The 26,171-nt window shown below is 38.1% G+C and overlaps 1 long non-coding RNA gene across 1 annotated transcript; it reads right to left on the bottom strand.

The window, feature by feature from the left end:
* Positions 1-10,520: 10,520 nt before the first annotated feature.
* Positions 10,521-22,429, bottom strand: LOC121428214. Its single transcript, XR_005971746.1, has 3 exons — positions 22,347-22,429; positions 12,954-13,006; positions 10,521-10,569 (listed from the first exon to the last, which is right to left on the bottom strand). It is a non-coding gene; the product is annotated as an uncharacterized LOC121428214 (long non-coding RNA).
* Positions 22,430-26,171: the final 3,742 nt, after the last annotated feature.

Genomic DNA, 26,171 nt, shown 5'->3' with positions numbered 1-26,171 from the left:
ATGCATAGTGGGTATGTGCCGCGGAGGGGACCCCCATGTTTACACTCAAATTTCCGTTCCAAGGCATAGCATTTTTGTCTTATTGCCAAAAAAAAATCATAGAAAGCCGCTCCAAGGCATAGCATTTTGTTCTTATCAAGAATAAAGAAGAAATCCGCTCCAAAGCTTCGCATATTTTTGTCACGCCGTTCCGATCTGCTGCAGTTTTGGTGAAAAGCGGCCGCCGAGCGCTGTCTGATCATCGTCTCTGTGCGAGCGCACCCGGCGGAGGCCGCACTAGCTGCATCATGCACGCATGCCCATTCCATAGGGGTGCATATACACGTACTCACACGCTGGCGATCCATTCCAAGGACCCCCGTTTTCACAAAATTGTAGTTCCGAAGCCCGTTCCGAGGACCTTCCTTTTTACAATAAGCCCACTCCAAGGCCCCCGTTTTTTGTCTCGCCCGCGGCACACCCCTACCACTTTTTTGGTCGAGTGCCCCCCCGGGGTACAGCCCCATCTCCCACAGAACCCTAAACATATGTAGTGTTGGTGTACAATGTACAATCTTTATAATTTACTAAATTCTAAATAAATTTTTATTTTCATACCCTTGAAATCAACTCAAATTTTTGCTATTGTTTTAGTCTCCATTTCAATCCAATTGATATTTGAATTTTTAATTGTCTAATATTCATCACTTTTTAATATTGTATTTCTATTTTCGTTCTATTTTATTATATTTAATGAATTTTTATGTACACTTCCTCTTTGAAATTTATCTATTATCTATGTACATAGTAAATTGTAATTGTTTGCTTTTATCCATGACTTGTGAACATTTTATTGTAAACATGTTAATTTCAGCCTTCTGGCTTTGTAACATGTATTGTTTTTATACAAAATAAACCATGATTGAATTGAATTAAATTGAAAAGTATTTTCAGTCTTTTTATACCCTCACAAATTGGACCGCAAACACATAGCTTTCCTAGCGAAATATACAGTGTATACCATTTTTTCATTCATTTAGTGTTTTTGACACCCTTATTACATTAATTACGTAACATGCAAGATCTTGAAAGAGAGAACCATTTTATGTGTTTCTTTTGTAAAGGGTGGTATCCACTCATCAATGGAAGTGGCCGAATCCCCCCCCCCCCCCCCGCCCCGCAATACAGAACATTTTGCATCTCGAGAAATAAATGGGTCTGTGATAAGACAGTTTGCACCTGAGGCACAAGCATTTAAATCATCCAGTTTGATAGGGATGCACACATGCATGTTCATTTCATAATCAAATTTACATGATTCATGACCTTCCTTTCATTTTTCTTTAAATTCAAACTCAGCTTCTAGACATGGGTGGGTATATTACTATTCAAGTACACTACACGCAGTGTTTTACTACGTATATAGTATGATACACTACTAAATTAAAATTCTGACAGGGAACTACATCATAGGCAATACATGATGAAACATAGAATTATGCACATTCTTTTAGCTCATAAACATTGCACAAAATATTCCTCCAAACTGAAAATGAAAAGCTACTGCAAAACTTAAAATTTCAATTGTACAATGACCTACAAAACGATAACTATTTCTTGTACTTCATTCAAACATGAATTTAGTGCTGTTTGCCAAAATCGTGCATAAATACATGTAATTGGACTCTTATTTGTACGTGATGAAATGAGTGCAATCATGACACACAAATCTCCATAGTCCATGGTTTTGTACCATGGTACAACTGAATCCTCATTTGAAAATACAGGCCAAAGGGTTTATTTTCATTTGGTCCGACCTCAATTTGTCCAATTGCCAACTCGTCTACAATCATTTGGTTCATTCAATATCGTACACTCACCATTCGTCTAATAACCAGTTGGTCCAATAGCCATTTAGTCCATACCATGTTAAACCTTACAGACTGCCGCTATGTTTAATCAAATCACAGGTAAATAGCTTTTACAGTTTACACAACACATTTATTCAACCCAGTTGTCTAATAAACCAAATATTTTGTCACCAGCGAGCAAAGCAAGCTGGATAAACAATTGCCTATTGAAATTAAATTCTAATTATGTGATAGACTTTTCCATTAAATTCAGCAAATAACACATTTCATTGTTTCCATTCACTTCATCATATGTTGTCTCCTATAAATTTCTTTTATTTCCTCTTGGGTGTGGAACCAACACCCCCCCCCTGCCTGTACGCCAGTGATTGAACATAAAGCTAAATGAAGGAAGGGTTATGGAGCCATATGAAGGGTCTGGGGCAAAGCCCTGGTACTAGCTTTATTTATTTGCATAAAATTTAGCAAGCTTGTAGTTGTAGCACAATGTTGTATGCAGTCCATCTTTCTTCCCGCTCTTTATTTTCAATCCTTGGCAGACCAATCGTGTTATTAAGTTTTTTTTCTTTGTTTTCCAATTTAGCTTTGACTATACATAAATTCCATTTGACTTTCATTTCCCACAATTGTTCCCACTATTTAATTTCTCATCATGCTAGTGCATTACATAGGCCTATTTTGGAATGGTTCGTTCTTTCTAAACTGTTCTTCTTTCGTTCCTTTTTCCTGCTTTCCATCCTTTTCCTCCTTTTCCCCTTTCCTTTTCTTTCTCCCTCCCTTTTCTCTTTTTCCTATTTTTTTTTATTTTCCCGGTGAAATCCGCCAGGGGGCAGCTTGCCCTCCCCCTCCCTGTTACGCCACTGGTCAACAAGAAAACACTGTGCAAATTCAATTCAGGGCTTTCAATAATTCTGGAATAAACACATCAATCTATTTGGACATATAAGGTGGTTTCTGACCGCCTCGAAGTTCGCCAGTTCCAGGTATTCTCTGATCGGGAAATTTACCCCGATCAGAAAATACCAGGTATTTTGGTAATGTGAAAGCAAACTACGCATAATTTCCCCGAAAGAAAATACCCGCTAAATAGTAGGTACTTGGCGAAATTACGAGAACTTTCGTGGGGATTTTTCCAAGGTCGCAGGTATTTTGGCGATGTGAAAGCAAATTACGGGAACTTTTAGCCGAGCGTGTCGTTGGGCGCGGCGGCGTGGGTGGCTGCTGGGCTAGTGATTTTGAATCTCGCGCCTTGCCTGCTTATCAGACCATACTGCGCATGCTCGTAACTTCGGGAACTTATCCCGAAGGATGTGTTTCGGGGCGGTGTGAATGCAGGAATAATTAACGGGTATTTTTTAGCCTTAAAAAGTTCTCGTAATTTAACGGGGATTCTTGTGATCGAGGCGGTTTGAAACCGCCTATAATCAGGGTTAATGAATATCAATCATGAAGAACTAATTGGCAACTAATTGGCAATTCTAAAGGCTTGCTTGAATAATGTTGGTCATATTAGATGTGCATGTATGAGTAGGTCAAGTAATAGCAGTGTTTAACCAGTGCCCATCTGTGATTTTTTTTTTTACTGAGACAGGGGACCATTGAAATAAAACAATGTTAAAAAATTCAGTGTCACCTAATACCTTAACTAGTTTAAGAATCAAATCTACCAATACAAGTGAATGTCAAAACTTCACATGATATCAAACTGCTACTACCTTCAATCAATCAAGTAAGATTAGTTTAAAGGGGGGGGGGGTAAACTGTGTGTGGTCTCTGATTGGCTGTGTGTTGTGAATACATAGTCTTAAAAATATATTATAAGTTTTCAGATATCTACTACATGTAATACTACAGTTAATAAATTGGCCTATAATTGTATTTGAATAGAGGAACTAAAATGTTTTGAAAGGAAAAGTAATTGTTTTGCTACTTTGTAGCATAATTATTGCTGTATATTATTGATTAACATGTTATCATTCAAGTGGGTCTATATTACTAAACTACACTAGCATTATGGGTCAGGAAACTGGCCAGGTATAAGTAGTTGAGGACTCGAGATGGTGTTATTGGTTCGTATCTGCTTTGAATAAATGATATGAACATGAATCACCAAGCAGGATTTACCAATTTTCTTGCTAGAATTTTAATGGCCCATAATGTTATGACATTGTTGCATTATGTATGGGTGCCGCCTCATTTCTTTTGTTTATTCGTAACTCATCATTTCAGGGTAAGGGGAAAAATCCTAGTACATGTACTGTATGTATGTACATGTAGTTGAAATTAAAACTACATGTACATAGCAGAATGCAACGATACATAATGTTATGGACCAATAAATTTACATGTAAGCAAGAAAATTGAGAAGTCCTGCATAGGGTTATCTATACACAACAAAAAAAAGTAAGTCCCCCCCCCCCTTAAACAAACATCAATAATTTCCAAACCAATGCGAGTTGTTAATATAATTTTACAGGAGCGTGTAGGTAATTTTATAAGCTACCCTCTGAGTAAATGTTATGGACGTATTTTACGTCATGCTTCAGTGAGCACCGTTAGAAGGCAAAAATGTCACTTTTCAAAAGTCACAAGCCAAATATCATGACTTTGATTCCATTTTATTGGAATTTAATCCACATTTTCATCATGAAAAATAGCCAGAAGGCTTATAAAAGGTACTTTCTAAAAGACGATACACCTTTTTTGCCTAAGATTCACGGTTGAATAAACACAAGTCCAAATTTGCTATAATGGGATATTTTACACGTTTCTACCAATAAAAATGATAGAATATGATGACAGTTATTTTTGGGAAGAGTTTCTTCAACAGTATTCATCGTTTCACAGTTCAATGAACATTTATTGAAAACAAAAAATACGATTTTCAAATATCATAGGCAAGTATTGTTTCATTTTGGTAACTGAAAATGATCTTTTCTCGACTTTTTCGTTGTGTTCATGACCAATTAACATGCTTCAATGATTCAAAGGTATTCAATTAAACATTCACGCTTGAATGAACATGTGGAATGTGATTAGCTCTTTTTTACGTTATTGGAAAAAATGCAATTTGTAACTATGGATATCTGTCACAAACCTCCTTGCATAGTTCATTTGATTTGATTTTTGTGAAAATCCCGATGTTTAATGCATCAGTGAGCACACAATACTCGAAAATTATGCAAATGAGAAGAAAGTTCAAGGCCTTGGCCCCACTCTGTGCCGTATCGAATGGTTATTTTGGTGTGCGCACCTTTTGGATAGTGTTACTCTGAAGCCATGTGCGAAGTTTCATGAAATAACTGTTGGCAGAAGTAACAAAAACCGTCTATGAAACAAACCCTCATTTCAAAATTTTGACTTCCTCTCTCATAGACTTGTGTACATTATGGGTACTTATGTTTACAAATAGGTAACCCCTTATTCAGTATGGTGGAACTTTTTTTCCAAGGCTGTCTTTAGCAATGTCGTTTGGCAGTAATGTTTATCAACCTATGGGCAAAATTCTGTGCAAAAATGAAAACGATTTGTTTATTTGGATGAGTGAGCACGCATCAAAGTGGGAAAATTGGTATTTTCAATGTCACAGACGCATTATAAAGGATAATAAAGTGATTATTGGGGGCAAATTCGGTTTCAAATGTGACTTTAATTGCTGTATTTTTTATCATCCATCGTTTCTATCACCATCCACTTTCCCAATTTCAAACATTTTCATGGTTGAGCGAGTACAATCGAAAACTTAGGAATGAATACTCTTTACACTGCATAAATGTATTCTTTTCCTAACAATTTCTCAGGATCAGTTGAATGTATGGACAAATCAGTGGTGGATCCAGAATTTAAAAATGGGGGAGGGGCCTATAATCGGGGGAGCCACCAACATTTTCAAATTTTAACATGATCTAACAAGTTGTAAAGGATACTAACACAAACCCCTATGATGATATGTCACAATTCAGGGCCGCGGAACGGTTTTCAAAGTGGGAAGGGGGGGGGGGGCCGGGGATACTGAGCCAAAAGTGAGGGGGGGGGCTGATCATACAAAAAATCAAAATCGTATGGTTATTTTTACATTTTTGTACATGCTTTTGGAAAAAAAGTTGGGGCTGAAGCCCCCCCCCTTCCGCAGCCCCTGCAATACATTGTGCTCACTCAAGCATGAACATACGATATCAAAATCTGGTCTGAAGTGGTTGAATGATGGATAGTAAAACAGCATAACACCATAAAATTTACCTGAAAACAACTTTTGCCCAACTTTGTATTTGAACAAACTGAAAAACGACTCTTACTTAAAAATGGTCATTTTTAATTCAATCTTTAATTACTCACGCATGACTCAACCGATCAACCTCATTTTTCCCCAGGAGTTGCTTAATGAGTGCAAAAAACCACCTATGAAATATCATATCTCAAACTAATGTGGTTCAAAAGTTACAGCAATTTGATTTACGGGGGACTTACTTTTTTTGTTGTGTATAGATGTACATGCCAGGTGTACAATGTATATGTTGTAGTCCCAATTAATTCGATCCTGAAGTCAAAATCTGTGCAGGTACGTATGTACATGTAAATGAAACTTTCAGGAAAAATACAGTAATTTGTCAGAATCTTATGGGTAGGAAAGCTACGCGTTTAGGGTCAAATTTTCAAGGGTATGAAAAAAAAGACTAAAATGTTTTATAAAGGATGTAATTTTTGCTCCAAGAGTCAATACTAAGTGTTTAGAGTACCGTTTCGTGTGAGGTGAGGCTTATACTAAACCACTAGGAAAATGTAAAACCGATGACCGACGTCCGTGACATAACACTTGAAATATCGCTGTACTTGTACAGGGGTTCAATTTGAAGAATACTTGCCAGTAGTATTGTTTTGTTTCCATACTTGTTAAGGGTAGGGTTTTACTCGCCAATAAGGGGTGCATTTTCAGAATATGGAAAATACATGTTTAGGGTGCTTTTCAAGACCTCTTGGTAGCGCATGGTATCCACTCGTCAATGGAAATGCCCCCCCCCCCCCGAGTCATCTACTTGTACAATGTGTGCATGATACGGTGTAAATGAATAGACCACTTCCCCCATTGACACCACTTGTCATTTAAAACATACACGTAGTCAGTTCACAAGCCTATCATGTACTAGCAATGTGGACTCTGTTTGCCCTTGTACATGTATATTGGAATGGTAGGCAGTATAGAAACCTTAATAATACCAAGTCTGCAAATCAATGGTAACCCCAGTAACAGTATTGATTTTATGATCCCTTGCAAGTTCTTTGACACAATCAGGTACATGTACGTTGGATGTTTAGAATAGGGGGGGAGCAAATATGGACTACAACCTAATCTAAAATAAAGGCAGCTCTAGGGCAATGTGGAAGAGGTGGCCACTTTAGAATGCAAACAAATATATAATTAGTGAAATGTTTTTAAAAATCTTTTCATTTTTTCATCACAATTGTCTACAGGCTTCTGTCAAATGTATGCAGTTTATGTATACTATTTGAAGTACTTCAGCTATTGCTCCATATATGTATTTTACTGTGCTTTTTGTCTCGCCCACCAGAGGTGAAGGCGAGACATAGGTATCCAAATATCGTCCGTCCGTCCAGCATCCGTCCGTCACAAACCTGTAATGACACATAACTCCACAACCGTAAGTCGCTTTTCAACCAAACTTGGATGGTAGATGAACTTGGGGGACCTGCATGTTATGCTGCAGTCGGAGGTCACATGGTAAGGTCAAAGGTCATTTTCAGGTCAACATTAAAGTTTACATGCAAGGCTCTTATGACAAGTGTTATTCCATCCCAGTCATTTCACAATGAAGATTCAATATAATTCTCTTGCGTGCCCTTGCAAATCACAATATTTCTAGTTATTTTTCATAAGTGGGCAAGACACAAAATTGCTTTTGCCTTGTCTTTCCAAGTAACAACGGTTGTAATAAAAAAAAATCATCTAAAAAACAAACAAAACGTTCATTGTTTTAAAATGTTTGAATCATTTTTTTCCAGGAATTATGCAATTCTATTTAAGTCGGTTAAACTAGTACACAGTCTGATTAAGATCTTGATAAGTTTATTCCTCATACCTATACATGTATTCCCAAGGTATTTTGAGTATTGTCAAACTAGGGGGGGGGCAATAATAATTTGCACAATGAAAGAGAATGACATAATCTATGGTGTTTCAGAGCTTAAAGGTGTGGTAACACTGCCTGAGCGTTGTTGGGGCGGTCGTGGAGTGGTAGGGAGAGAGGATCGAATTTCGTTCACATAATTGGGGGAAAAAAAAATTGAAATCAAAAATGGTGAACGGTAGCGAGCGGTGATGATTTTTTTCTCTCCGCTCCACGACCGCTCCAACAACGCTCGAGCGGTGTGACCTGGCCTTAAAATCAATATGCTTTATTTCATTTGAATCAATTATGCCACATTTCTTATGTACACTTTGTTTACTTTTTAAAAAATTGTTTTTGAACAGAAATTATTCACAATAATTTTATTGGCTTCCATATATGTAAGCATTTTCCCCATAAAGTGATATATTTTTTATTTGGCAGCCATTTCAAAAGTGTATAGTTTTTTTGGGACGCACTGTAGTAGTGTAGTAGTGGACTAGTGGTGAGACAAAAAAAAATAAATAAATAAACGGTTGACTCTGAAACTCGTTAGATCTTCAGCGTAATTGGCAACTATGGGAAAAACGTGCACACTTGCTAGATTAGACTCGTGCTAGCTATTTTTCAGGTTCGGGGAGCTTCGGGGACCCAGTGCTATGGCTCTGCGCTGATCGAGCTCGCCGCTCCCACCGACTGAGTAGTTCATAATTGGTGTGCATTGAAACAAGAAATCGCGTATATGAGGGTCTCTAGAATGGGAAAATATAGCGATTTTTTGAGGCTTTCTGAAGTGGTGATGCTCTGGAACGAAACTTTAGGCTGAAACTTATGTGTCACTCAAGGGACATTTCATGTCACTGTGCACAGGAAAATCAAGGCACGACACATGCAACTCTCTCTCCCTGACCTGATCCTTCCACTTCTTTGCACGAGATTCATAGAGTCCAAATGAAACACTTCCATTTGATTGCACGAAATTAGATATTTTGACGAAATCGAAAATCTAATCAAATTGTTCAATTTCACTTACATGTACCAATCAATTCAAAGTCCCTTTGGTGACTGTCAGGTGTGACTAATTTATTTGACAGATATCCCTCAGTTCTTTTGCTAGTTAACCTATTAGCATTCTGATTCCTTTATTGCAGGCACAACTTTAGGAGCTACAGTTTGACTTGATATGCAAATTAACCTCTAAAGAAACTGTGTGTTGGCTTGAGCGATTCTGAATGGAAGTGTGTGAGCTGATGTGTGGAGTGAGAGATAGTGTGAAGGGTTGCCTTTCTTGTATAGCTTGGGCAAGCACTGTGCCTATTGACTTTTGGAGAGAGAGAACCTGTGTCTTCCTTTCTGGCCTATTTTCACAAGTCAAGTTGTAAGTTGAATTATACCCTTACATTTCTTCCACTTTAATTGAAAGATAGACAGGTTAGAGAGTAATAATACAAATGCTGTTTGAAATGTGTATTCTGAATATTGAAATCTGAATTCACTGAATTATCTTTACATGTACTTTGTCCTTAATTGCAGTGGATAAAATATCTTGCAGTTAAAATGCATTATGAATAATAATTACTATGGTATGATAAGTGATATCCTGTTGTATTATGATGAATACTGACATTTATAAAAGGAATGGTTACTGTTACACGCAAGCATTGGTTATGATTTACAGGTAGCTCTTATTACTGAGGATATTGTCTAGACTTCGGCCACGCCCTTTGAGTCTTGGCTTGACACCGGAGACGCCTTTGTGAGGCCCCTTTGTGGCAGCAACATTGGACATTGGAATTTGATCGCCTGCTACCTCAGTGAAACGGCAGGGGACTTACGCTCCTTCTTTGTGGATGTACTTAGTGAGACTTAGTGACAGTTGCTAACGCCTGGGCCAGCGCTCCAAACTTGAAAGCCAACTGTGCGATCTGCCAGACCGCGTTCTGTTGTATATCATGGCCGAACCCTACTGATTCTTCAGTCATCAGTTCTGATCCTGCTTACCGTAGGTTTGATGAAGGCGTATAGGTGACGTATGCTTCTGATAGTTTCTATCAACATCTTTATAGACAAACCTTATGGAGTTGGTGACAAACGTTTATTTCTGAACTTGCACTTCCAGTCTAAGTTTCAACCACATGTTCATGAACGAACCTTTTGGGACATCGCAACTGAATTTAACTGACACTCATGAATACAATTGACTTTTGACAATATTGGCCAATATGCATGTAGGCATTAGTAGTCTTTGTCATTTTTTACACTGTGATACTTGATTAATTTGAAATCTGTTTTTCCAGCAAGTTGATGCACTTATTAATGTGTTATTTATTAGTTGAACAATTTGATCCATTGGAAGTTTGTATAATTTGATATTCGGTGTGCAACCAATGTGAGATTGTTTGGTGTTGGATTGACTGGATAAGTGTTAAATGTGATGAGATTCCACAAGTCCTTGATTAAAAAGGGAAGTTAAAAGTATATTTCAGTGATCTATAAGTTTCTTTTGTTGAAGTTCTTGGCTCAAACCTGACAGTCACTTTTGGCGTTCTGTTCCAAATAAACGATATCTTTTCTTGATCTTGACTTGACGTCACTGTCTGTAAAACCACAGCAACATCATTTTTTGGCCTAAAGAGGGTGCGCGATTTATAACATCAAAGACACTACAAGGCAAAGACTAGGTACTTAAACTATTTTACAAGTAAAGCCATGGCAAACTTTCCTTCAGCAAGAAATTCATTAACATTGTGCTGCACTCAACCCAGTTGAGGTGAAAGGGTACCTGGCAGGAATTTATTCCTTGAAATGCGTGTGCGCTGTACTCTTAGTAATTACGGCTGCCAAGCTACAGCTGGGGTAATAATATCCAAGTCCTTTGGAAACACATAGACATTATTCATAATTGTGATATGCGCTATACAAGTACTGTTTATTATTATTATTATCATTAGAATTACTTGAAGTTCGTAAAGTGTCCAATCTTCTCATTGTATAGCCTTTGGTGGTACATTTATTGACAAACGAACAAAGCTTGTACTAAATAGGTTCATTATTGCGGATTGAAATAATCGCTAGAGGGTATTCATTTGTCTCGCAATCTACTATGGTCAACAAGGAATTTCCTAGAAAGCCAGTGAACACTTTTTGCGAGAGTGATCACGAATTTCCTTGTTGACCATAGTAGATTGCGAGACAAATGAATACCCTCTAGCGATTAAAGCTTGTACTGCTGGTTTCGTACCAAGGTGCATAGATTTTTTTTCTATTTTTTCAAATAAGTCTAACAATTAACAGTCATTGTTTTGAATTATTTGCAAAAAAGTGTTGTAATCACCAATAACAATCTTACATTATGTTTTTGAAGATATTGCTTTTATTGGTGCCCATATTTATTCAAATAATTATAAGAATTGCTGTTAAAAGGGGTTTTAGACAGTTATAAAACTACAGAGGAGCTGAATTAAGGTTGTGAAATTCATTAGCGCTAATTCATTTGCTCTTTTTTATATGATTTTGATTTATAAATTTTGAACTAAAATTACGAAGTTATGGCTACTCATCGGAAAGAGCCCCAGTGAGTAGCGAGAAAAAGTATCAGCAAATGTTACTTCTGTAATGAAGCAATGTTTGCAGACTACAAAGAAATCCAGGGCCAAATGCAGTTCAGTGTGAGATTAGTATAGCATACTAACCTCACACTTACATGTAGTCCAGATTGGACCTTGTTGTTTGGAAGTGCCCTTTTTCCAAAGCTAACATAAAGGGCACATGTCTCCCAATCTCTGATCAGCGCCAATCCACAAATCTTCCCTCCCCAACAAGGGAGGGAAGATGAGATGAGGGAATCTGGGCTAACCTACATGTACTGTGAGTGCAGCGGCAAATACGTATCAAACATTTAAACGCTAATAGAAAATATGTACATGTAGTACCACATGTATACTTTCATGACAGTTATTGAAAATTGCTCAATTCATTAATTTGTGATATTTCTGTCAGTTTCTATTTCAAAATACTTATGTCTTACCTGTAGTGTCTGATCAAAACTATTTTCTTTGAAAGCATTGCATGAAATCACGAGTATCAATTACACATGTAGCTAATTTTATGAATTTATAACACATCCTTAAAATATTTATGATTTTCTTAAAAGATTAAGATTTTAGAATCTGTAATATGTGTACATATATGTTGGTCTGTTTTGAGAAGGCATTTGAAAATTTAGATCTTCAGGGACATGTGTGTATAATGGTGGTCCCAAGTCTGCGCACCTAATGATTTGAGATAAGATTTAACATGAATTTCTTTGTAACTGTATTTTACAAAATCTTTCTGTTGATAATGTTCCTTATATTATCATGAGAAAGTGTACCAAATATCTCATAAAAATTTGAAAGAAATGTAGGACTTTCTTGGAAAAAACCTCGGGTAGTCATTTTCAAATTGAAAAAAAAATGAAACCCTGTGTCTGCACACCCATTCACTTTGCACACGATTCAGATATTTTAATGAGAAAGGCTGCATTTTGAGATTGTCCCATGAAATGCCCAAAATTCATTATTTTCCCACCATTTTGAGTTGGACTTTTTAATGAATATCTGTCTATATGTTGCATGTGTAAAGTTTGTGTTCTTTGCGTGTCTTCTTTTTCTAGAATCGCGCAGATGCGCGTGTGCAGACAAGGGGGACTGTGCAGACTTGGGGTAACGAACTTGCCATACTAATTAGCAATTAATCAATTTAGCATTATCTACAAAATTAGGAACATTTTTGCATTATGGTATTATTTTTTAGAAAATCTCTACAGATAAAATTCATATTTAGACATGTTCAAACCTGAAATCAATATTGAATAACCTTGTGACATGTGAGAATAGTATTAAATTAATAGCAGGCCTAGGACCCTAGTAATGAAATTATTGACAAGTCCAGTTAATAGTTTCTAATTACTTTGGCTGAAATATGAAAACTGAGTACTTACTATCAGAAGGAAAATGCAACTTGATTGTCCACTCAGCTCTCAGAACGAGATGTCTACAAAAATAAGAAAATGTAATTTTACAATAATTATAAACTCCAATTATAAGGGTGTAGAATGTAGATGTGACTACATCAGACTACATGAACCGGTACATTTATTAATAGTCCTGAGGATGCAATGATGATGACTTTAAAAATAATGGTCATTCTTATGCATCAAGAGAAGAGTGTCAAGATGTCAATGATGAAGAAGTATATGTCATTATTTTTAAAGTCATCATCATTGCGTCCTCAAGACTAGGTACATTTAGGCCATCCAAGGGCTATCCTGCCTGTGGGGAATCTACAGGTAGGACTAGAGCCTATGCCAATGGTACCGTATGCTAATGCTGTACACAGCACACAATTAAAAAAATAATTAAAAAACATCACTTTTGTGACCAAAAAAATTTCGATATAGTTGCAGTTTATTTTTCATTAGTAACTTGTGGTACCAGTAATTATTTTATTCACCAGAGCACACGTGAATTTGGGTATATTTTTGTGTACGCCCTCTATTGGTGGAAAGTAATATGGCAAGACAATTGTAGTTTTTCAATCTCTATTTTCAATTAAGAAAAATAAGATTAAGAATCAAATTTACTATTACTTGGGAGCCAAGTTATATGATGAATAGCTGTAAGAACCTGACAGTGTAAACAAATCCAGCATTTATCCCATATAAAAAGAGAAAATAAGCCAAACATTGCCAACCTTATTTCACCACACAGGGAACCTGAGGGAGGAGTAACAAAGAACAAGTGTTGTAATGCGATTGTTACGTAACATCGCTGGTTGCAGAGTTGTGCGCCTTTTTGCATCAACCTGCAACACGTTGTTAGATGCGTTGCAATGGCAACATATTTTCTTTTCAACTTTGTTTAGCCAGAGAAATAGATTTCCTCTCGAAAGCAGACCTGTGTACGGTAACTTACTTTCTTGTGCTGATCAACATGATCAACAACCATATTTAGCATCTGAATATATGAATTGTTATGTTGGAACAATTTTCAATGGCTTATTGACTGCTTGCTTATCATCACCGATAGAAAAGACTTTAATTATAATATAGTTCCAGATTGTTTCAGGACTGTATTATCAAAAACAATCCCCAAAATTTAGTGTATACACTAAATTCTTGGGGCTGTTTTTGATCTAAGAAATGTTCTTGAACCAAGACCTACAATTCACGTTTCGTCTTTTTTAGCCCTCAACACAAGTTTATATCATGACCTAGTTCATATAATGAGTGCATTTTTTTCTTTTAGCCCTACGGTAGATGTACGATGGGCCTATGGGGGGACCTCACTCACACTGTATGCCACTCACACAACATGCAAGGTAAGTATGAATGTGTATGCGTGCAATGGGAAGAATATTTTCATGAGATGAAAGATGTAAAGTTCCATTCAACTCGGCTAACGCCTCGTTGAATGGAACTTTTAATCTTTCATCCAATGTAAATATTCTTTCCATTGCACAAATATTTACATTCATTATTTTTTTTATATAACTCATATAAGTTACAAGTTTTTAAAATGTAAAAAAGGAATAAAAAGGATTAGGTTGGCCTGTTTCCATCAACTCCTTTTCTCTGATAATTGCTAGTTGGTGGATTATACCATGTATCGACAATACAGCTTATCAGCCCTTTGCTATCATTGTTTTGTGACGCGCATTGCTTCATGGATCTGAGTCGAGTGCGCAGTCAGTTTAATCTGCGCGTTAACACACACAGGCAACACACATACACACACAGGTAAGTAGACATGATAATTAGGGAGCGCTAACGCGCTTACCGTCAATGGAAAATGCTCGGTCACCGTGCAATGGAAAATTACAAAATGCACGCAGTAAAGAATGGATCAAATATTGAACACCTTTCAACCAATCAGATGGCAAGAATCTCCGTTTGAGTTCTTATATAACACTAGACCAAAAGCTTCGGTCTCTGTTATGTTGGTTGTTCAGCTGAACTCCGCTGGCTTCACTCACCAAATACAGAGACTGAAGTTCTAGCGCGATCTGTACAGGGGACTCAATGGCCATATGTTTATGTACTTAAGATCGGATAAAACGGGGAAGTGAATTAGCGCGACAGCCGAGGTAAGTCTCTGTTTTTGTTCCTGTTAACTTGATTTTTCTCTGTTTTTTGGCAATTAATACCATGAGGGAATATTAATTTGCATTTCAAAATTTTTATTCATTAAAGGCAAAAATTAAAGGCCCGACAAGGGGATTTTGCATTGCAAGTCCCCTAATGGTGGCTGCACGATAGCGAGCTGTCTGTGTACTAGGAGAAATTTTAAAAAACTCCTCGAAACAGACGGCTGCCAGCTGTCTAATATAACACTCACTGTACAGTGACTGTAGGCCTATGCCATCCATGGGTTCAAAGCATCTCGCGTGCGAAGATATATCAGTCGTATGCACGCAACACACACGACACAGTTAAACGTTTCTGGGCTTTTGCCCACATAACATATTACTTATAATTTTATATATCACATTCTGCTATGACACTTACCGAATCATTTAGATCCTTCCGTGACTTCTTGAAGTTTCTTTTAAAAAACATGTATATTTTCTTGATCTTTAGTGAAGATTTTACGGAGATGAAAACTGATCAGCGCAGATATCAATTTTGCCTATAGAGGGCGCGCGATTTATATTCATATCAAAGACATGACAAGGGAAAGACTAGGCACCTACACTACTTCTACACGCAAATCGACGCAAGGCATTTACGCGAAGTCCGTGAAGTGTCCAATCTTTTCATAGTATAGACTTTGGGATACCGTATACGTATTATTGACGTTCGTTGTTGTTGTTGTTTTAGCTTATACGGCGTGTGTCATTCAGTAGTGAATATTTGCGTTAAAGCTTGTACAGCTGGTTTCTTTCCAGGCACGTATATTATTTTCTTTTCTTTTTTATTAGTCATCTTTTTAAATTCATTGCAAATAAGTGTTATCATCACCAATAATAATCTTTAATTATGTTTTTGAAGGTATTTCATTCATGGGTACCCATAATTAGTAAATTAATCATAAGGATTGCGCATTCAAAGAATTTAGATAGTTATAAAATTACCGAGGAGCTGAATCAAGGTTGTGAAATTATTAGCGCCACCAACGGGCTTCCTTGTATTTCCGTAGAAGAGACAAGCGAAGTCACTTTCGAGGCCGAGGTAAGCGAAATTTGCTTTTTTTTAATGATTATCATTATATTATTATTTTCATATTTCTGTAATGTATTGCTACTTACCGGCAAGAGCCTTGGTGTGTAGCGAGAATGAGTTTCGGCAAATATTACTTCAGCAATGAAGCGATGTTTGCCGACTACTTCGAAATCCAGGGTCAAACACGGTCTATTGACTATTGTAGTAATTTGTATGAGGTTAGTAGTGTAGGGTATACCCAGTTGTTGTGTATCCAGACGGGTTGTGTGTCCGGACGATCAATTTTATTTTTAGAATGTCATTTTGAAAAAATTACAAGCGAAGTTTCATCAATTATTAGTAGGGCCTACAAAATGTTAGGAAATATTAAACAAAATAGAAAATTATTACAAGTAATGAATATGAATTCATATTTTTAGTGTAATCAACAGACAAAAAAGAAGGCTTCAAAAAGATATAAAGTGTCCAGACACCCGACCCCCATCCTACTGTAGTGACTTGACTATATCTTTTTATATATCTATATATTCTTTCCTTGTATATATTTTCATTTATATTTCAATATTCTGTTCATGTATATAAATTCTTTCTTTTATTTCCAATTTCATATCTATATTCTAACTTGGTTCTGCCATGTGCAATGTACTATACTTTACTTGCACAGAACAAGGCACCTCATTTCCTGCCCAAATCTACTTGGCAAACACATTCTTATATTAAGAAACAACCTTTCTTTTGTCCTAGACTTGGAGCAAACATCCTTTCATTGTTCCTTGTTTATTGCAATGAACTTGCAGGTATACTTCATCACTACAGAGATGCTTGCATGTTTACTTTTCTCACAGTCTGCTTCTCTCTTCTTTGTTCTTCTCAACTGTGTTTTGCCCCCTTTTTGGCGCTTATTTCTTTGTTTCACCTTTTCTGATGTTGGTAAAAACAACTTGTTTTCTCTACCACATCATCACTCTACTCTCTGCCTTCGTCCTAACCACTCATGCTGACCATCTCATCCAGCTGCTAGTGAGGATCGAACCAAATCTTGTGGAGGATCATTTTATACTCATTTCTCTATCTTTTTCAATTCTTACTTCATACCGTCACCTCCACTCCTTCGAAGTTTATATTCTCTGCATACTTAATGAGCTCATTACTTCGCGAGACATTTTGTGACGTCTGTCCCTTTTTCTAATCTATTTGAAATTGTGAAGTGTATATATTTCTTGTCACTGGATTTGTGAAATTTACCTGAGCGGCTGGATCCTCTGGCGAGCAAGAATTTAAGGTAGGACCTAACTTTTATATAAATATTAGGAGATCGGCTTTGCCAATTTCCTAAACTGGTGACCCCGACGTGATCCTGAATCCTTAATTTTCTTTTATCGCCTTCTATTTATTTCGCCATTTTTGCTTCCTCTCCAGCTCTCACTTAATTCGCTATTCTCGCTTCTCACTTTGCTATTTCTGTTTCCTTTCTACTTCTCAATTTTTTTTCTTACTCCTACAACATGACTATCCCTAATGTTTCCTCTACTCCTGAATCTTTCCTTTCTCCAATCGACCAACTCTCTGCGCAGGTTGACCAGCTCACAATGCAGATTCAAGCATTAACCTGCTCCATGCTGGAAAACCAGAGAGGGACTTGCAGTCGACAGCGCAAGTCATTTTTGCGCAGCCAGCATCGCAGTGACCAGCATGCAGGTCCTCAGTGCTGGTATCACTGGAAACATGGGAGGAGAGCTCAAAAGTGCATCGGTCCTTGCACTTTCTCAAAACAAGCCCAGGGAAACGGTCCCGCCAAGGAATAGCGGCGACTAACCCCCTTGGCAGCACCCAACCCAGTCGCCTTTTCTTTGTCAACGACAAGTACACTGGTACACGCTTTCTCGTCGACACAGGTGCTGAGGTGAGCATTTTCCCTCATTCAAAATTGGGGAAACCGGCTAGGGTTGACGCAACAAATATCCAACTGCAGGCTGTAAATCGATCGCCGATCAAGACCTTCGGACAAAAGTCTTTCACACTTGATCTCGGTTTACGGCGTGTTTTCCGCTGGATATTTGTTGTGACAGATATACCCACGCCGATTTTGGGTGCCGATTTTCTTGACCAATTTGGACTGTTGGTGGATATCAAACACCGCCGATTGATAGACACCACAACCACTCTTACAGTCCAGGGATGTGGCTCATATACTGGTACTATTAGCCCGATGTATGTTCAACATGACTCATCGGAGCGGTTTCACTCCATTCTCCGTCAGTATCCGGATATCACACGACCGGTTTACAAGCACTCAGAAGTGAAACATACTACCACGCATCACATCCCAACTCGAGGCCCGCCCGCGGCAGCGCGCCCTCGCCGTCTTGCTCCAGATCGTCAGAGAATTGCCCAGGCAGAGTTCGAGCACATGCTTGAACTTGGCATTATCCGACAATCTGAGAGTAACTGGTCAAGTCCATTGCACATGGTTCCCAAGAAAACGCCAGGGGACTGGCGGCCTTGTGGTGATTATCGCTTGCTCAACGCTCGCACGGTCCCGGATCGATACCCTATCCCACACTTACAAGATTTCTCTTCAACTCTTGCAGGTAAGACAATTTTTTCAAAAATTGACCTCGTTAGGGCATATCATCAGATCCCAGTCGAGCCTAGCGACATTCACAAGACTGCCGTGACCACTCCATTCGGCTTATTCGAATTCGTTCGAATGCCATTTGGCCTTCGGAATGCAGCCCAAACATTCCAGCGGTTGATGGACACCGTCATTCGCGGCCTCCCATTTGTCTATGTTTATCTTGATGATATACTGGTAGCCAGTTCCTCTAACGATGAACATGAGACACATCTCCGTCTGCTATTCGATCGCCTGCAGGAGTATGGCATCATTGTCAATCCCTCGAAATGTCAGTTTGGTGCTTCATCACTATCTTTCCTCGGACATATGGTGGACACCACCGGAATCCGACCTCTTAGCGACAAAGTGAAAATCATCCGTGATTTTCCCGCCCCTACTTCACTTACCAAACTTCGAGAATTTCTGGGATTGGTCAACTTCTACAGGCGGTTCATTCCTCATTGTGCAGAAATGCTGCAACCTCTGACTGATCTGTTGAAAAACAGAACAAAAAAGAACATGCCAATTGATCTGGGAGAGAAAGAGCTTCTTGCTTTCAATCATGCTAAAGATCAGTTGGCTAATTCTACTGTTCTTGTGCACCCTCGCACTGATGTTCCCTTGTGCCTCCTAGTTGACGCATCTGACGTAGGAGTTGGGGGAGCCATCCAACAACAAGTGGATGGAGTTTGGCAACCTCTGGCTTTCTTCTCTAAGAGGTTACAACCAGCTGAGACCAAATACAGCACTTTTGGTAGGGAGTTGCTTGCAGCATATCTGGGCATCAAGCACTTCCGTCATCTCCTTGAAGGTAGGTCATTTACTATCTACACTGACCACAAACCTCTCACCCATGCACTCAAGTCGAAACCGGATAGGCATTCGCCACGAGAAATCCGACAACTTGATTTCATTTCGCAGTTTACCTCTGATATTCAGCACATATCAGGCAAGGCGAACACAGCAGCAGACGCCCTCTCTCGTCTGTATATTGACAGAGTTGATTCGTCCTCCATAATAGACTTTGCGGCCATCGCAAGAGATCAGGAAGATGAAACTGAGGTGAAAGACTCCTCACTTCAACTCAAGTCAATTGCTCTCCCAGGTTCTACCACTACTGTTCTGTGCGATATATCAACTGGTACTGCCAGGCCTCTAGTTCCAGTCAAACACAGAAGAGCTATCTTTGATTCCCTTCATGGACTTTCTCATCCAGGAATCAAAGCTACTCAAAAGCTCATTACAGAACGCTTTGTTTGGCCTAGCATCAACGCTGATGTCAGGAAATGGGCCAAATCATGTCTCGAGTGTCAAAAGTGTAAAGTACATCGACACACCAAAGCACCACTTGGTACTTTCACTTCACCTGATGCACGTTTCTCTCATGTGCACATTGACCTCGTTGGCCCGCTTCCTTCATCAGAGGGCAACAATTACCTTCTCACTTGTGTTGATCGCTACACTAGATGGCCAGAAGCTATCCCTATCCCAGACATCACTGCGGAGACGGTAGCACGTGCATTTGTGGCCAGGTGGGTAGCAGTGTTTGGCGCACCTACTACCATCACAACAGACAGAGGTAGGCAATTTGAGTCAGCACTTTTTCTCGCACTCACCAACCTCCTTGGCACTAAACGCATCCGCACAACAGCATACCATCCTGCCGCAAATGGTTTAGTGGAGCGTTTTCATCGCCAACTAAAAGCTTCTCTCAAAGCTCATAACAAGGTCCGTTGGACTGAGTCACTCCCTTTAGTCTTGCTGGGTATACGCACAGCAATCAAGGCTGACATTGGATGCTCTGCAGCAGAACTTGTGTTTGGGACTACAGTCACTCTACCTGCACAATTTGTAGCTCCTTCACAATTCGACGCTGCTGATGATCCATCTAACTATGCCCACAGACTAAAGAGAATGATGCGGGAATTACATCCCACTCCTACTCGAAAACAGCACACTCGCACACAGGTACATCCTGAACTCCATTCTTCATCTCACATCTTTCTACGAGATGATGCTGTTACAAAGCCATTGCAGCCTCCTTACAGAGGACCCTTCCGAGTCATCCGTCGTACCGACAAGTTTTTCACCATTGATTATAATGGTAAACATGAAAATGTCAGTGTCGACAGACTGAAACCGGCTTTCATCGAGCAGGATGCTATCACTCCTTCATCTTCTCATCAAAATCCACCTGACCAAGTTCATCAACAATCCAACTCCACGGACTTGGCAGGGGATTCTGATGACAAGCATACGCCTCCCGAAATTCGTAAGACCCGTTCTGGTCGCCATGTAAGGTTTCCTGCCAAGTACGTTCAATTTTTCGGAGACGGTTGAAACATGTCTCAAAATTCACTAATGTTTCCAGTCCTTTTATTTTCTTGTTTTATATAGCCAAGTTCCCTTTTACTTTCCCTTGTCGATTTGTTACTACATCTCTATTCGGTACAAATCTAGGGGGGAGCTACTGTAGTGACTTGACTATATCTTTTTATATATCTATATATTCTTTCCTTGTATATATTTTCATTTATATTTCAATATTCTGTTCATGTATATAAATTCTTTCTTTTATTTCCAATTTCATATCTATATTCTAACTTGGTTCTGCCATGTGCAATGTACTATACTTTACTTGCACAGAACAAGGCACCTCATTTCCTGCCCAAATCTACTTGGCAAACACATTCTTATATTAAGAAACAACCTTTCTTTTGTCCTAGACTTGGAGCAAACATCCTTTCATTGTTCCTTGTTTATTGCAATGAACTTGCAGGTATACTTCATCACTACAGAGATGCTTGCATGTTTACTTATCACAGTCTGCTTCTCTCTTCTTTGTTCTTCTCAACTGTGTTTTGCCCCCTTTTTGGCGCTTATTTCTTTGTTTTCACCTTTTCTGATGTTGGTAAAAACAACTTGTTTTCTCTACCACATCATCACTCTACTCTCTGCCTTCGTCCTAACCACTCATGCTGACCATCTCATCCAGCTGCTAGTGAGGATCGAACCAAATCTTGTGGAGGATCATTTTATACTCATTTCTCTATCTTTTTCAATTCTTACTTCATACCGTCACCTCCACTCCTTCGAAGTTTATATTCTCTGCATACTTAATGAGCTCATTACTTCGCGAGACATTTTGTGACGTCTGTCCCTTTTTCTAATCTATTTGAAATTGTGAAGTGTATATATTTCTTGTCACTGGATTTGTGAAATTTACCTGAGCGGCTGGATCCTCTGGCGAGCAAGAATTTAAGGTAGGACCTAACTTTTATATAAATATTAGATCGGCTTTGCCAATTTCCTAAACTACTATTATTACCCACCTTGTTCATCATGTTCATTGAACGAGTGCTATTATTAATATTATTACCATACCGGTACTAACCTCGTAGTCGTACAATGTGTGTATGCTAACTACGGCCTAAGCTACGCACTTGGTTTTCTTCAGATGAAAGATGACAAGAGGAATTCATTTTAAACAAACCATTTCATTTTGGGCTTAATATTCTCAAAAACATACCTCTAAAATAAAATTAGCAAAGACTTACTGAATTAAGAATTCTGCAGTCTTTTTCAAGATCGTCGTCGTTTTGAAAGGGGCCTTATACAGTACGCATCTTGACCGTATCACATGCACAGTGCATGCACTCAGAATAACCGTACGGTATGGTGTCTGATCGCAGATAAACAGAATTGAAATTTTGATCCATGTCAAATGTCCGTCTTCCTTCTCCTTTTGACCTCAGCTCTGTATTCATACTCCCCCCTCCCTCTCCCTCTCTCTCTCCTCCCCCTTTCGATAAATATTTACTCCTTCAATCCCTTTCCCATCAAATCAATATCCGATCACTCACTCACTCAATCAATCCACTTTTAAACTGTCGTTTTTATCTCAATTAAAGCTTCCCTAGCTCCCTAGCTTCTTCTCCCCCCCCCCCTCTCTCTCTCTGTCTTTCATCCACCTTCATATATCTTTATCTTTTATTTTTTTATTTTCGTGTTGTTTCTCTCCATAACCATGATATCTCTATGCATATCTTTCTATATAAACCCCCTCTAAGTTAAATTAAACTGTTTTTAGATAGTAAATGTTTTTTAACAAATAAAAACACAAGAAAATATTTTTTCCTGCTTTTGCCCTGGGCAATGTCTTTTAGCTTCAAATTTACTATTCCATATTTTCCAGCATCAATTCATCTGATGAGTAATATTGTAAACAATATAAACATTTCAATATTAACATTTTTATATTGTTACATAATATATATATATATTTGCATATTCACATATTTGCATATTCACATATTTATATGTTGACATATTTATGTATTTACATATCTATACATTTACATTTATTCACATTTTACATACAGTACCGCAAGCCGTTGCTACTGCTCTCGGTTGCTGACGCAACATGGGCACAAGAAATCCGAGCCCTTGACACTCTCTGTTGGGGTACAGAATTTCAGATGTACCCAGTGGCTGCATGCGTCACACTGGCCCCAGTTCAGTCACAATGATTCCAGGTAATCTCTCACGTAGTGGTGATAGCCTGTGACATTGGCAACATTGGTCTTCCTCATCTTTGTCTGAGGAAGTCTCGGCTGGAATTAGTGAGGTATAGAGTGCCCTTGAATTGATATTAATTGTTTGCTTGTGTCAGGATCACAGTTGTCGTTTTGAGTGATTGATGGTGTCTTCTTCTTTCCACCTTTGCTGATCTTCTGGTGTCCTCTCGATCCTAACTATTCCCGAAAGATCTTGAGGAAAATGCCATTTTTTGTAATGGCAACACCACCAGCCTCATAAGTCATACGTAGGAGATGATCGGCGCTTCCTTGTCTTCACTCAGGCGGTGAAGGTCTCTTATGGAATAGCATTTGTTAAGGTGTGCAGCCTTCTGGCATCTCTGGGACTTCAGCGGTCGCACATGTCACGGTGCTTGGTTGGGTAGCCCTAATCCACAGCATCCCTGTTGTATGGATAAATGCCGGACTTCTTCAAGGCAGCTTGGAGATTCTTTGCCGTCATTGAATTGAGGTATGCGGCAGACATCAGCTTTGTTACAGAGAACCTTGACACCACCTCTCCTGGGTGTTCTGCCAGAAATGAAGCGCACTGGATGTTGTAATGCTGCTTCATTGGGCCAAAGCAGCCGACATCAAGAGGTTGGAGGTGAGAGGTGTGCGGTGGTATAGGAGAAAGAGAATTATGTTGTTCTTCCTTGCTTCCTCAATGAGTGGTATCCCGATGTGGCTCTTGCGGCAGTCGTAGAGGAGAATGGCATATTCCTCCGGTCCTCTCCGATGCTCTATGTGAGGCAAAAACATGAGTGGTGAAGAACTCTGTGAATACTTGACTGTTAATTGCTCCACCCTGGCTCAGTGTATCAGAATAGTATAATCTTTACATCCACTTCAATTGTGAACAAAAATACATTATTCAGGATTTTAAGACAAACTGATGTCTTAAAAAGTTATGTGCATAATACAACAATATACAGATCAATTTGTCATATATGTATTGCCATTACCCTCAACCAAATACCGCATGGCACATCACTTTAAAAGATGCCTAATTACAAAATACAAACATTTTCAGTAGAACCAGCTACATGACAGATGATAAAACACACTATGCTTCACTAGGCACTTATGATTTTACACATCATTGTGAAACCATGGCTCCCTACATTAGATTTAATAAAAAACAACTTTTGACAAGCTTTTCTTCCTAGCAAGTGTCAGTCCAATATACATATAAATCACAATAAACATTTGGTGACATCTGGAATGGCCATTCATAAATACATGTAAACAGATAACATGTTGAAATAGGAGTAAACTTCTGTAAAAAAAGGAATGAAAAGGAAAGGAAATGTAGATTCTTATTGCATTAGGTCCACATATTTCCTTGTACACAAAGAATATAATTTTAAATGAAAGTAAATGAATTTATTACGTATGAGCTTAAGTACAATGTAGTGTTGAATTCAGGATATATGTTACATCTATGGAACTCTCTACCATGCACCTCAACTACGTGAATCCACTTCAACAGCTCATTTCAAGATATCAATCAAGATCTTTTTTCATTGTTGTAGCGTAATATAGTTTAAAATAGTTTTATTCAATATGTTTAGTACCAAAATAATACAATGTAATGATATATGTAAATATAATGTTTATTACAATGTAGCACAATACTTAGTTTAATGTAGAATATTTTATTTTTTAATGAAAACCATATTAATAATTTGATCTCTTATGTAATAGATAATTAATTTGTTAAGCGCATAGAGATTACCAATATTATGCGCTATATATGTACAATATTATTATTATTATTTATATCTTTAGTTGTCTATTAGATCTCAATATAAATATATGACGATGAATAGTAATTGGAATACCAAAAATGAAACAAAGTTGATCAGTTATTTAGCCGGATAGAGTCACCTGGCCATGTATGTCTAAGAGAAAAAAAAAACAATAGTTATTAACGGGGACAGTATTATTTAGTCCGATTTACGCTAGTAGTTCGACAATATAGCATTTTTTTTAAATGTTATAGAACACTCTCCTTGAACATTACGGCACATTTTTAGTAATTTACCAAAATGTGCAGTTGCCAGAATGTGCCTTAATTTAGTTACAACACATTTTGGTAAATTTACCAAAATGTGCAGCACATTGACGGCACATTTCGGTAACTTCTCGGATCATTAAATTCGCTCAGTTGTCTGTACTAATTCATTGCATTTAAACAAATATAAAATACCCTGTAACTGCATCGACTAAACCAATTTGGTTTACTCTTAATTTTGTCTAATCTAAGTTGGTCTAAAATCAGAATAGTCTAAGACCCACTACGAATGGTTTAAGAGTTATTTGAGTAACAGACTACAGTTTGCATCCATCAGTGGTATAAATTCTCCATTATAAACACAGGCGTTTCGCAAGGTTCAATCCTCGGCCTCTCATTGATGTCCAATATGCTAGTCACCAACTGTTCCCTATCATTTTTGCGGATGATACAAGTTAAGTTTCTACAATTAATTTTCTTGGAATCACTCTTGATGAAAACCTGTAATGGTCTTCTCATGTAAATGTGATTTTACAGAGAATATCTTGTGCTATTGGCGTTATATTTAGAATAAGACGTTTTATACCACGTCAAATTTTATAATACATTAATAATGCAACAATTTTACTACTTTAACTTACTGAACAATGACCTGGGGAAGCTGTGCTCAAACACATTTAAATAGAGTCTTTACAGAAAAGAGCATTACGAGCAATTGATAACACACACACAAGAACACCATATGGACCACTATTCTACAAGTTTAATGTGCTTAAATGTGTTTATAT

Source organism: Lytechinus variegatus, chromosome 1 (assembly GCF_018143015.1).
Source record: "Lytechinus variegatus isolate NC3 chromosome 1, Lvar_3.0, whole genome shotgun sequence".
Lineage (NCBI taxonomy): Eukaryota > Metazoa > Echinodermata > Echinoidea > Temnopleuroida > Toxopneustidae > Lytechinus > Lytechinus variegatus.
Note: the sequence above shows the minus strand (reverse complement) of the source record. Positions and strands in the feature narration are given on the sequence as shown.